Source organism: Lucilia sericata, unplaced genomic scaffold (assembly GCF_015586225.1).
Source record: "Lucilia sericata isolate MDLA Ls3-8-SP2 unplaced genomic scaffold, ASM1558622v1 Contig001294F_arrow, whole genome shotgun sequence".
In the NCBI taxonomy this organism is placed as follows: domain Eukaryota; kingdom Metazoa; phylum Arthropoda; class Insecta; order Diptera; family Calliphoridae; genus Lucilia; species Lucilia sericata.
The window spans coordinates 50,912-61,693 of record NW_023995242.1 but is presented as its reverse complement, the minus strand read 5'-3'; positions in this window follow the sequence as shown (position 1 = coordinate 61,693).

Genomic DNA, 10,782 nt, shown 5'->3' with positions numbered 1-10,782 from the left:
TCTAGTCTATAGTCTAGTCTATAGTCTAGTCTATAGTCTAGTCTATAGTCTAGTCTATAGTCTAGTCTATAGTCTAGTCTATAGTCTAGTCTATAGTCTAGTCTATAGTCTAGTCTATAGTCTAGTCTATAGTCTAGTCTATAGTCTAGTCTATAGTCTAGTCTATAGTCTAGTCTATAGTCTAGTCTCTAGTCTAGTCTATAGTCTAGTCTATAGTCTAGTCTATAGTCTAGTCTATAGTCTAGTCTATAGTCTAGTCTATAGTCTAGTCTATAGTCTAGTCTATAGTCTAGTCTATAGTCTAGTCTATAGTCTAGTCTATAGTCTAGTCTATAGTCTAGTCTATAGTCTAGTCTATAGTCTAGTCTATAGTCTAGTCTATAGTCTAGTCTATAGTCTAGTCTATAGTCTAGTCTATAGTCTAGTCTATAGTCTAGTCTATAGTCTAGTCTATAGTCTAGTCTATAGTCTAGTCTATATTCTAGTCTATAGTCTAGTCTATAGTCTAGTCTATAGTCTAGTCTATAGTCTAGTCTATAGTCTAGTCTATAGTCTAGTCTATAGTCTAGTCTATAGTCTAGTCTATAGTCTAGTCTATAGTCTAGTCTATAGTCTAGTCTAGTAGTCTATAGTCTAGTCTATAGTCTAGTCTATAGTCTAGTCTATAGTCTAGTCTATAGTCTAGTCTATAGTCTAGTCTATAGTCTAGTCTATAGTCTAGTCTATAGTCTAGACTATAGTCTAGTCTATAGTCTAGTCTATAGTCTAGTCTATAGTCTAGTCTATAGTCTAGTCTATAGTCTAGTCTATAGTCTAGTCTATAGTCTAGTCTATAGTCTAGTCTAGTCTATAGTCTAGTCTATAGTCTAGTCTATAGTCTAGTCTATAGTCTAGTCTATAGTCTAGTCTAGTCTATAGTCTAGTCTAGTCTATAGTCTAGTCTATAGTCTAGTCTATAGTCTAGTCTATAGTCTAGTCTATAGTCTAGTCTAGTCTATAGTCTAGTCTATAGTCTAGTCTATAGTCTAGTCTATAGTCTAGTCTATAGTCTAGTCTATAGTCTAGTCTATAGTCTAGTCTATAGTCTAGTCTATAGTCTAGTCTATAGTCTAGTCTATAGTCTAGTCTATAGTCTAGTCTATAGTCTAGTCTATAGTCTAGTCTATAGTCTAGTCTAGTCTACTATAGTCTAGTCTATAGTCTAGTCTACAGTCTAGTCTATACTCTAGTCTTGTTATATATCGGCAGAGAAGAAACTTTTTCAGAATGGTAATACCAACGGCATTTGCTTTATGGTTGTGAACAAACTAATCTTATAGCAAAATGTAGTCTAGTCTATAGTCGAGTCTATAGTCTAGTCTATAGTCTAGTCTATAGTCTAGTCTATAGTCTAGTCTATAGTCTAGTCTATAGTCTAGTCTATAGTCTAGTCTATAGTCTAGTCTATAGTCTAGTCTATAGTCTAGTCTATAGTCTAGTCTCTATAGTCTATAGTCTAGTCTATAGTCTAGTCTATAGTCTAGTCTATAGTCTAGTCTATAGTCTAGTCTATAGTCTAGTCTATAGTCTAGTCTATAGTCTAGTCTATAGTCTAGTCTATAGTCTAGTCTATAGTCTAGTCTATAGTCTAGTCTATAGTCTAGTCTATAGTCTAGTCTATAGTCTAGTCTATAGTCTAGTCTATAGTCTAGTCTATAGTCTAGTCTATAGTCTAGTCTATAGTCTAGTCTATAGTCTAGTCTATAGTCTAGTCTAGTCTAGTCTATAGTCTAGTCTATAGTCTAGTCTATAGTCTAGTCTATAGTCTAGTCTATAGTCTAGTCTATAGTCTAGTCTATAGTCTAGTCTATAGTCTAGTCTATAGTCTAGTCTATAGTCTAGTCTATAGTCTAGTCTATAGTCTAGTCTATAGTCTAGTCTATAGTCTAGTCTATAGTCTAGTCTATAGTCTAGTCTATAGTCTAGTCTATAGTCTAGTCTATAGTCTAGTCTATAGTCTAGTCTATAGTCTAGTCTATAGTCTAGTCTATAGTCTAGTCTATAGTCTAGTCTATAGTCTAGTCTATAGTCTAGTCTATAGTCTAGTCTATAGTCTAGTCTATAGTCTAGTCTATAGTCTAGTCTAAAGTCTAGTCTATAGTCTAGTATATACTCTAGTCTTGTTATATCGGCAGAGAAGAAACTTTTTCAGAATGGTAATACCAACGGCATTTGCTTTTATGGTTTGTGAACAAACTAATCTTATAGCAAAATGTAGTGGCAACATTTAATATAAATAAAAGTATGGCAACCTTCATAGCATAGCTTTTTGAAATTTTTAGTAACAGCATATTGTAAAAAGGACATCAATGATGTAAACCTTATAAAATGAAAATACAAGAAACTTTATACAACAAAAGCTCTTTTGCAAACTTAAGCTTTTGTGTACAATAATTTACAAAGTATTTTGAAGCGTTTTTATTTAACGATTATTTATTCAAGAATTAAAAAGTACTATACGGGTACATATTCTATGTAATCCTTTCAAAGTATTATAAATTATATCCCAATTAATTAAAAATTCCCTCTTTACTAGTAATTTACTAAAACAAATATTGTGCTTCCTTTTAACTTAATTAACAAATATGCCCCCAAAACGTATACAAAATGCTTTGATTTTCATCTATATTTAGTTAACTGCCTAAATAATTAAATAGTTCGTTTCTTTAATGGGTTTTTGTCGTTTTTCTTATAAATTGTTTCGAATTAATTGTTAATTTACAATTTATTAGTCTTTTAAACACAATTACGTGTTTAACACAATTACTGATTGCGGCAACCCTTGTAATTGCAATCATCATCTCTGATTATTTTGTTTTTTTTTTTTTTCGTGTTTTTCACTTTTGTTTTTACTTTTAATAATATTCTACAACTAAACTCCCTTCATATTTTGATTTAACAAACGCTATTAGAATTATTTGTGGTTAGTTTTTATATTATTCTTGTAATACTTTTGTTACATTACAATTGAAATGAAACAGTAGATTTTGTGCTCTAATACTCTATTTAGCATGTGTTTTAAAATTTAGTTTGTAGCAGGGTTGAAAAATTGGAACTTTTGGGAAAATAGCTTAAAAATGTAAAAAAGTACCTCAATACTAGTTCAGTTTTAGTTCAGTTCTGTTCTAGTCTGTTCTAGTTCTGTTCTAGTTCTGTTCTAGTTCTGTTCTAGTTCTGTTCTAGTTCTGTTCTAGTTCTGTTCCAGTTCTATTCTAGTTCTGTTCTATTCTAGTTCTGTTCTAGTTCTAGTTCTGTTCTAGTTCTGTTCTAGTTCTGTTCTAGTTCTGTTCTAGTTCTGTTCTAGTTCTGTTCTAGTTCTGTTCTAGTTCTGTTCTAGTTCTGTTCTAGTTCTGTTCTAGTTCTGTTCTAGTTCTGTTCTAGTTCTGTTCTAGTTCTGTACTAGTTCTGTTCTAGTTCTGTTCTAGTTCTGTTCTAGTTCTGTTCTAGTTCTGTTCTAGTTCTGTTCTAGTTCTGTTCTAGTTCGTTCCAGTCTATTCTAGTTCTGTTCTAGTTCTGTTCTAGTTCTAGTTCTGTTCTAGTCTAGTTCTGTTCTAGTTCTGTTCTAGTTCTGTTCTAGTTCTGTTCTAGTTCTGTTCTAGTTCTGTTCTAGTTCTGTTCTAGTTCTGTTCTAGTTCTGTTCTAGTTTGTTCTAGTTCTGTTCTAGTTCTGTTCTAGTTCTGTTCTAGTTCTGTTCTAGTTCTGTTCTAGTTCTGTTCTAGTTCCGTTCTAGTCTAGTTAGTTCTAGTTCTGTTCTTCTGTTCTGTTCTGTTCTAGTTCTGTTCTAGTTCTGTTCTAGTTCTGTTCTAGTTCTGTTCTAGTTCTGTTCTAGTTCTGTTCTAGTTCTGTTCTAGTTCTGTTCTAGTTCTGTTCTAGTTCTGTTCTAGTTCTGTTCTAGTTCTGTTCTGTTCTGTTCTGTTCTAGTTCTGTTCTAGTTCTGTTCTAGTTCGTGTTCTAGTTCTGTTCTAGTTCTGTTCTAGTTCTGTTCTGTTCTGTTCTGTTTCTGTTCTGTTCTAGTTCTGTTCTAGTTCTGTTCTAGTTCTGTTCTAGTTCTGTTCTAGTTCTGTTCTAGTTCTGTTCTAGTTCTGTTCTAGTTCTGTTCTAGTTCTGTTCTAGTTCTGTTCTAGTTCTGTTCTAGTTCTGTTCTAGTTCTGTTCTAGTTCTGTTCTAGTTCTGTTCTAGTTCTGTTCTAGTTCTGTTCTAGTTCTGTTCTAGTTCTGTTCTAGTTCTGTTCTAGTTCTGTTCTAGTTCTGTTCTAGTTCTGTTCTAGTTCTGTTCTAGTTCTGTGTTCTAGTTCTGTTCTAGTTCTGTTCTAGTTCTGTTCTAGTTCTGTTCTAGTTCTGTTCTAGTTCTATTCTAGTTCTGTTCTAGTTCTGTTCTAGTTCTGTTCTAGTTCTGTTCTAGTTCTGTTCTAGTTCTGTTCTAGTTCTGTTCTAGTTCTGTTCTAGTTCTGTTCTAGTTCTGTTCTAGTTTGTTCTACTTCTGTTCTTGTTCTGTTCTAGTTCTGTTCTAGTTCTGTTCTAGTTCTGTTCTAGTTCTGTTCAGTTCTGTTCTAGTTCTGTTCTAGTTCTGTTCTAGTTCTATTCTTGTTCTATTCTGTTCTGTTCTAGTTCTGTTCTAGTTCTGTTCTAGTTCTGTTCTAGTTCTGTTCTAGTTCTGTTCTAGTTCTGTTCTAGTTCTGTTCTAGTTCTGTTCTAGTTCTGTTCTAGTTCTGTTCTAGTTCTGTTCTAGTTCTGTTCTAGTTCTGTTCTAGTTCTGTTCTAGTTCTGTTCTAGTTCTGTTCTAGTTCTGTTCTAGTTCTGTTCTAGTTCTGTTCTAGTTCTGTTCTAGTTCTGTTCTACTTCTGTTCTAGTTCTGTTCTAGTTCTGTTCTAGTTCTGTTCTAGTTCTGTTCTAGTTCTGTTCTAGTTCTGTTCTAGTTCTGTTCTAGTTCTGTTCTAGTTCTGTTCCAGTTCTGTTCTAGTTTTGTTCTAGTTCTGTTCTAGTTCTGTTCTAGTTCTGTTCTAGTTCTGTTCTAGTTCTGTTCTAGTTCTGTTGTATTCTGTTCTAGTTCTGTTGAAGTTCTATTCTAGTTCTGTTCGAATTCTGTTCTAGTTCAGTTATTCTTGTTCTAGTTCTATTCCTGTTCTGTTCTAGTTCTATTCTTGTTCTGTTCTAGTTCAGTTCCCTGTCTCAATTTCCCTAATTTTCCCTTTACCACATCTCTGCTTTGAATACTAGACGTTAGATGTCGTGAATGGTGAGTGAGAGTGATGTGTTTCAGTGTGTATGACTTATAATCTTTCATTTACAAGTGGGATTTTTTTTACTCAGCTTGTTCTTTTACATCATTTACGCCGTGTAATTAATAAAAAACATAATAAACTATAGAGTGTTCGTTGAAATGACATACATTTTTTTGGATCCAAAAAAACAAACTCATGCATGCATATACACACACGCAAGCATGCACTCATAATAAATAAATAAATAAATAAGCCTACTTCCTACCTTCTCTCTCTCCCACTAACCCTCTTCCGTTCTCTTCTGAACAAATCACTCAGTAAAACTAACGGTTCTTTTAAATTTTACTGCTATTTGTAATACGTATGAATTTTTACTCTGTTTGTGTAGTAGTAAATTTTTGTTTTGTTCTAAAAGAAAACATATCAAATAAAAAAGAAGAAGCAGAATAAAACATCACACTTTTCTAAAAAAAAATTAAAATGAGCACGAAAAAAACAAGCTTAAACAAAACATGTGCTAAGTTTTGTTGTAATTGTTGTTGTAGATTTTCAATTTTCTTCCTTTGCCTCTTTTTTTCAACTAAAACTTGAATGTGCGCTTGTGTGTCAATTTTCATATGAGAGTGCCAGTGTTTGTTGGTTTGTGTATATGTGTGTCTCAGTTTTGTGTGTTTCATGTTTTTGACATTTACTTTTGCCTATTATTAGGCGCTATGTTGTAATTCGAGTGTAGCTTAGTATATTTTCAAGGGGTTTTTTCGTGATTATATTTTCCTGATTTGTTTTGTTATATGGCTACGTTGAACAAACAAAACACAAACAACAAAACCAACAACAACAGCAATTATAATATAAAGCCTTTGCTTAAGTATGTGTGTGTATATGCATGTGAATGAATTGAATTTGTGTTAAAAGGAAGTGGTTAGTAGAATAAAATGATTTTTATAAAGAATAAAATTAAACCAAACTCAACTAACAAAAGGCAAAAGAAAGAGAGAAGAGAATTATTCATCATAAACTTTTGTCAAGTGTATAGTCAGATTATGTGAAATAAAAATAAATAAAAAACAACACTCTTTGGCTTTAATATTAACTAGATGGCGACAGTAGTCGAATTTTAAAGGAAAGCGGTAGGCGATATGGCGTCAAGGAATTTTTTAAATTTTATTAAGAATGGGAATTTAGGATATATTGAAATGGGAAAATAGTTAAACTATATATTTTTCATTTTTGGCAAAATGTAGAAGAATATTAAATGTGGAATGTAGAGTAAAATAAAATCGATACCATATTCCAAAATACATATATCCTATACAAATATCCTAGTATCCTGAACTAGAACAGAACTAGTACAGAACAAGAACGGAACTAGAACAGAGCTAGAACAAAACTAGAACTAGAACAGAACTAGAACAGAACTAGAACAGAACTAGAACAGAACTAGAACAGAACTAGAACAGAACTAGAACAGAACTAGAACAGAACTAGAACAGAACTAGAACAGAACTAGAACAGAACTAGAACAGAAACTAGAACAGAACTAGAACAGAACTAGAACAGAACTAGAACAGAACTAGAACAGAACTAGCAACAGAACTAGAACAGAACTAGAACCAGAACTAGAAAAGAACTAGAACAGAACTAGAACGCAGAACTAGAACAGAACTAGAACAGAACTAGAACAGAACTAGAACAGAACTAGAAACAGAACTAGAACAGAACTAGAACCAGAACTAGAACGAATAGAACAGAACTAGAACAGAACTAGAACAGAACTAGAACAGAACTAGAACAGAACTAAACGAACTAGAACAGAACTAGAACAGAACTAGAACAGAACTAGAACAAGAACAGAACTAACAGAACTAGAACAGAACTAGAACAGAACTAGAACAGAACTAGAACAGAACTAGAACAGAACTAGAACAGAACTAGAACAGAACTAGAACAGAACTAGAACAGAACTAGAACAGAACTAGAACAGAACTAGAACAGACTAGAACAGAACTAGAACAGAACTAGAACAGAACTAGAACAGAACTAGAACAGAACTAGAACAGAACTAGAACAGAACTAGAACAGAACTAGAACAGAACTAGAACAGAACTAGAACAGAACTAGAACAGAACTAGAACAGAACTAGAACAGAACTAGAACAGAACTAGAACAGAACTAGAACAGAACTAGAACAGAACTAGAACAGAACTAGAACAGAACTAGAACAGAACTAGAACAGAACTAGAACAGAACTAGAACAGAACTAGAACAGAACTAGAACGAACTAGAACAGAACTAGAACAGAACTAGAACGAACTAGAACAGAACTAGAACAGAACTAGAACAGAACTAGAACAGAACTAGAACAGAACTAGAACAGAACTAGAACAACTAGAACAGAACTAGAACAGAACTGAACAGAACTAGAACAGAACTAGAACAGAACTAGAACAGAACTAGAACAGAACAGAACTAGAACAGCACTAGAACAGAACTAGAACAGAACTAACAGAACTAGAACAGAACTAGAACAGAACTAGAACAGAACTAGAACAGAACTAGAACAGAACTAGAACAGAACTAGAACAGAAGAACTAGAACAGCTAGAACAGAACTAGAACGAACTAGAACAGAACTAGAACAGAACTAGAACAGAACTAGAACAGAACTAAACTAGAACTAGAACAGAACTAGAACTAAACAGAACTAGAACAGAACTAGAACAGAACTAGAACAGAACTAGAACAAACTAGAACAGAACTAGAACAGAACTAGAACAGAACTAGAACAGAACTAGAACAGAACTAGAACAAAACTAGAACAAACTAGAACAGAACTAGAACAGAACTAGAACAGAACTAGAACAGAACTAGAACAGAACTAGAACAGAACTAGAACGAACTAGAACAGAACTAGAACAGAACTAGAACAGAACTAGAACAGAACTAGAACAGAACTAGAACAGAACTAGAACAGAACTAGAACAGAACTAGAACAGAACTAGAACAGAACTAGAACAGAACTAGAACAGAACTAGAACAGAACTAAACAGAACTAGAACAGAACTAGAACGAACTAGAACAACTAGAACAGAACTAGAAACAGAACTAGAACAGAACTAGAACAGAACTAGAACAGAACTAGAACAGAACTAGAACAAACTAGAACTGAACTAGAATAGAACTAGAACAAACTAGAACAGAACTAGAACAGAACTAGAACAGAACTAGAACAAACTAGAACAGAACTAGAACAGAACTAGAACAAAATCAGAACAGAACTAGAACAGAACTAGAACATGAACTAGAACAAACTAGAACAGAACTAGAACAGAACTAGAACAGAAACTAGAACAGACTAAACGAACTAGAACAGAACTAGAACAGAACTAGAACAGAACTAGAACAGAACTAGAACAGAACTAAACAGAACTAGAACAGAAACTAGAACAGAACTAGAACAGAACTAGAACAGAACTAGAACAGAACTAGAACAGAACTAGAACAGAACTAGAACAGAACTAGAACAGAACTAGAACAGAACTAGAACAGAACTAGAACAGAACTAGAACAGAACTAGAACAGAACTAGAACAGAACTAGAACAGAACTAGAACAAAACTAGAACAGAAACTAGAACAGAACTAGAAACAGAACTAGAACAGAACTAGAACAGACACTAGAACAGCACTAGAAACAGAACTAGAAAGAACAGAACTAGAAAGAACTAGACAAAACTAGAACAGAACTAGAACAGAACTAGAACAGAAAATCGTACTAGAACAGAACAGAACTAGAACAGCCACTAGAACAGAACTAGAACTAGAACAGAACAACAGAACTAGAACAGAACTAGACAGAACTAGAACTAGAACAGAACTAGAACTAGAACAGAACTAGAACAGAACTAGAACAGCACTAGAACAAAACTAGAACAGAACTAGAACAGAACTAGAACAGAACTAGAACAGAACTAGAAACAGAACTAGACCAAACTAGAACAAACTAGAACAGAACTAGAACAGCAACTAGAACAGAACTAGAACAGAACTAGAACAGAACTGAAACAGAACTAGAACAGAACTAGAACAGAACTAGAACAGAACTAGAACAGAACTAGAACAGAACTAGAACAGAAACTAGAACAGAACTAGAACAGAACTAGAACAGAACTAGAACAGAACTAGAACAGAACTAGAACAGAACTAGAACAGAACTAGAACAAAACTAGAAACAAACTAGAACAGAACTAGAACAGAACTAGAACAGAACTAGAACAGAACTAGAACAGAACTAGAACAGAACTAGAGCAGAACTAGAACAGAACTAGAACAGAACTAGAACAGAACTAGAACAGAACTAGAACAAAACTAGAACTGAACTAGAATAGAACTAGAACAGAACTAGAACAGAACTAGAACAGAACTAGAACAGAACTAGAACAAAATCAGAACAGAACTAGAACAGAACTAGAACTGAACTAGAACAAAACTAGAACAGAACTAGAACAGAACTAGAACAGAACTAGAACAGAACTAGAACAGAACTAGAACAGAACTAGAACTAAACTAGAACAGAACTAGAACAGAAACTAGAACAGAACTAGAACAGAACTAGAACAGAACTAGAACAGAACTAGAAACAGAACTAGAACAGAACTAGAACAGAACTAGAACAGAACTAGAACAGAACTAGAACAGAACTAGAACGAACTAGAACAGAACTAGAACAGAACTAGAACAGAACTAGAACAGAACTAGAACAGAACTAAAACAGAACTAGAACAGAACTAGACAGAACTAGAACAGACTAGAACAGAACTAGAACAGAACTAGAACAGAACTAGAACAGAACTAGAACAGAACTAAAACAGAACTAGAACAGAACTAGAACAGAACTAGAACAGAACTAGAAAGAACTAGAACAGAACTAGAACTAGAACAGAACTAGAACAGAACTAGAACAGAACTAGAACAGAACTAGAACAGAACTAGAACAGAACTAGAACAGAACTAGAACAGAACTAGAACAGAACTAGAACAGAACTAGAACAGAACTAGAACAGAACTAGAACAGACTAGAACAGAACTAGAACAGAACTAGAACAGAACTAGAACAGAACTAAACAGAACTAGAACAGAACTAGAACAGAACTAGAACAGAACTAGAACAGAACTAGAACAAACTAGAACAGAACTAGAACAGAACTAGAACAGAACTAGAACAGAACTAGAACAGAACTAGAACAGAACTAGAACAGAACTAGAACTGAACTAGATCTTAAATATGCCAGTCTATAGTCTAGCATATTCTATAGTCAACTCTATAGTCTAGTATATAGTCTAGTCTATAGTCTAGTGTGCAGTCTAGCCTATAATAAGTCTAAAGTCTAGTCTAGTGTATAGTCTGGTTTAATCTAATTTAAATAAATATGTCTGTAGTTCTAACGTCCGGTGGCTCACATTGTGTTACCACAACATGGCAAAATGTCAATAAAGAGAGAAAAACGGAACCATACATTTAACGG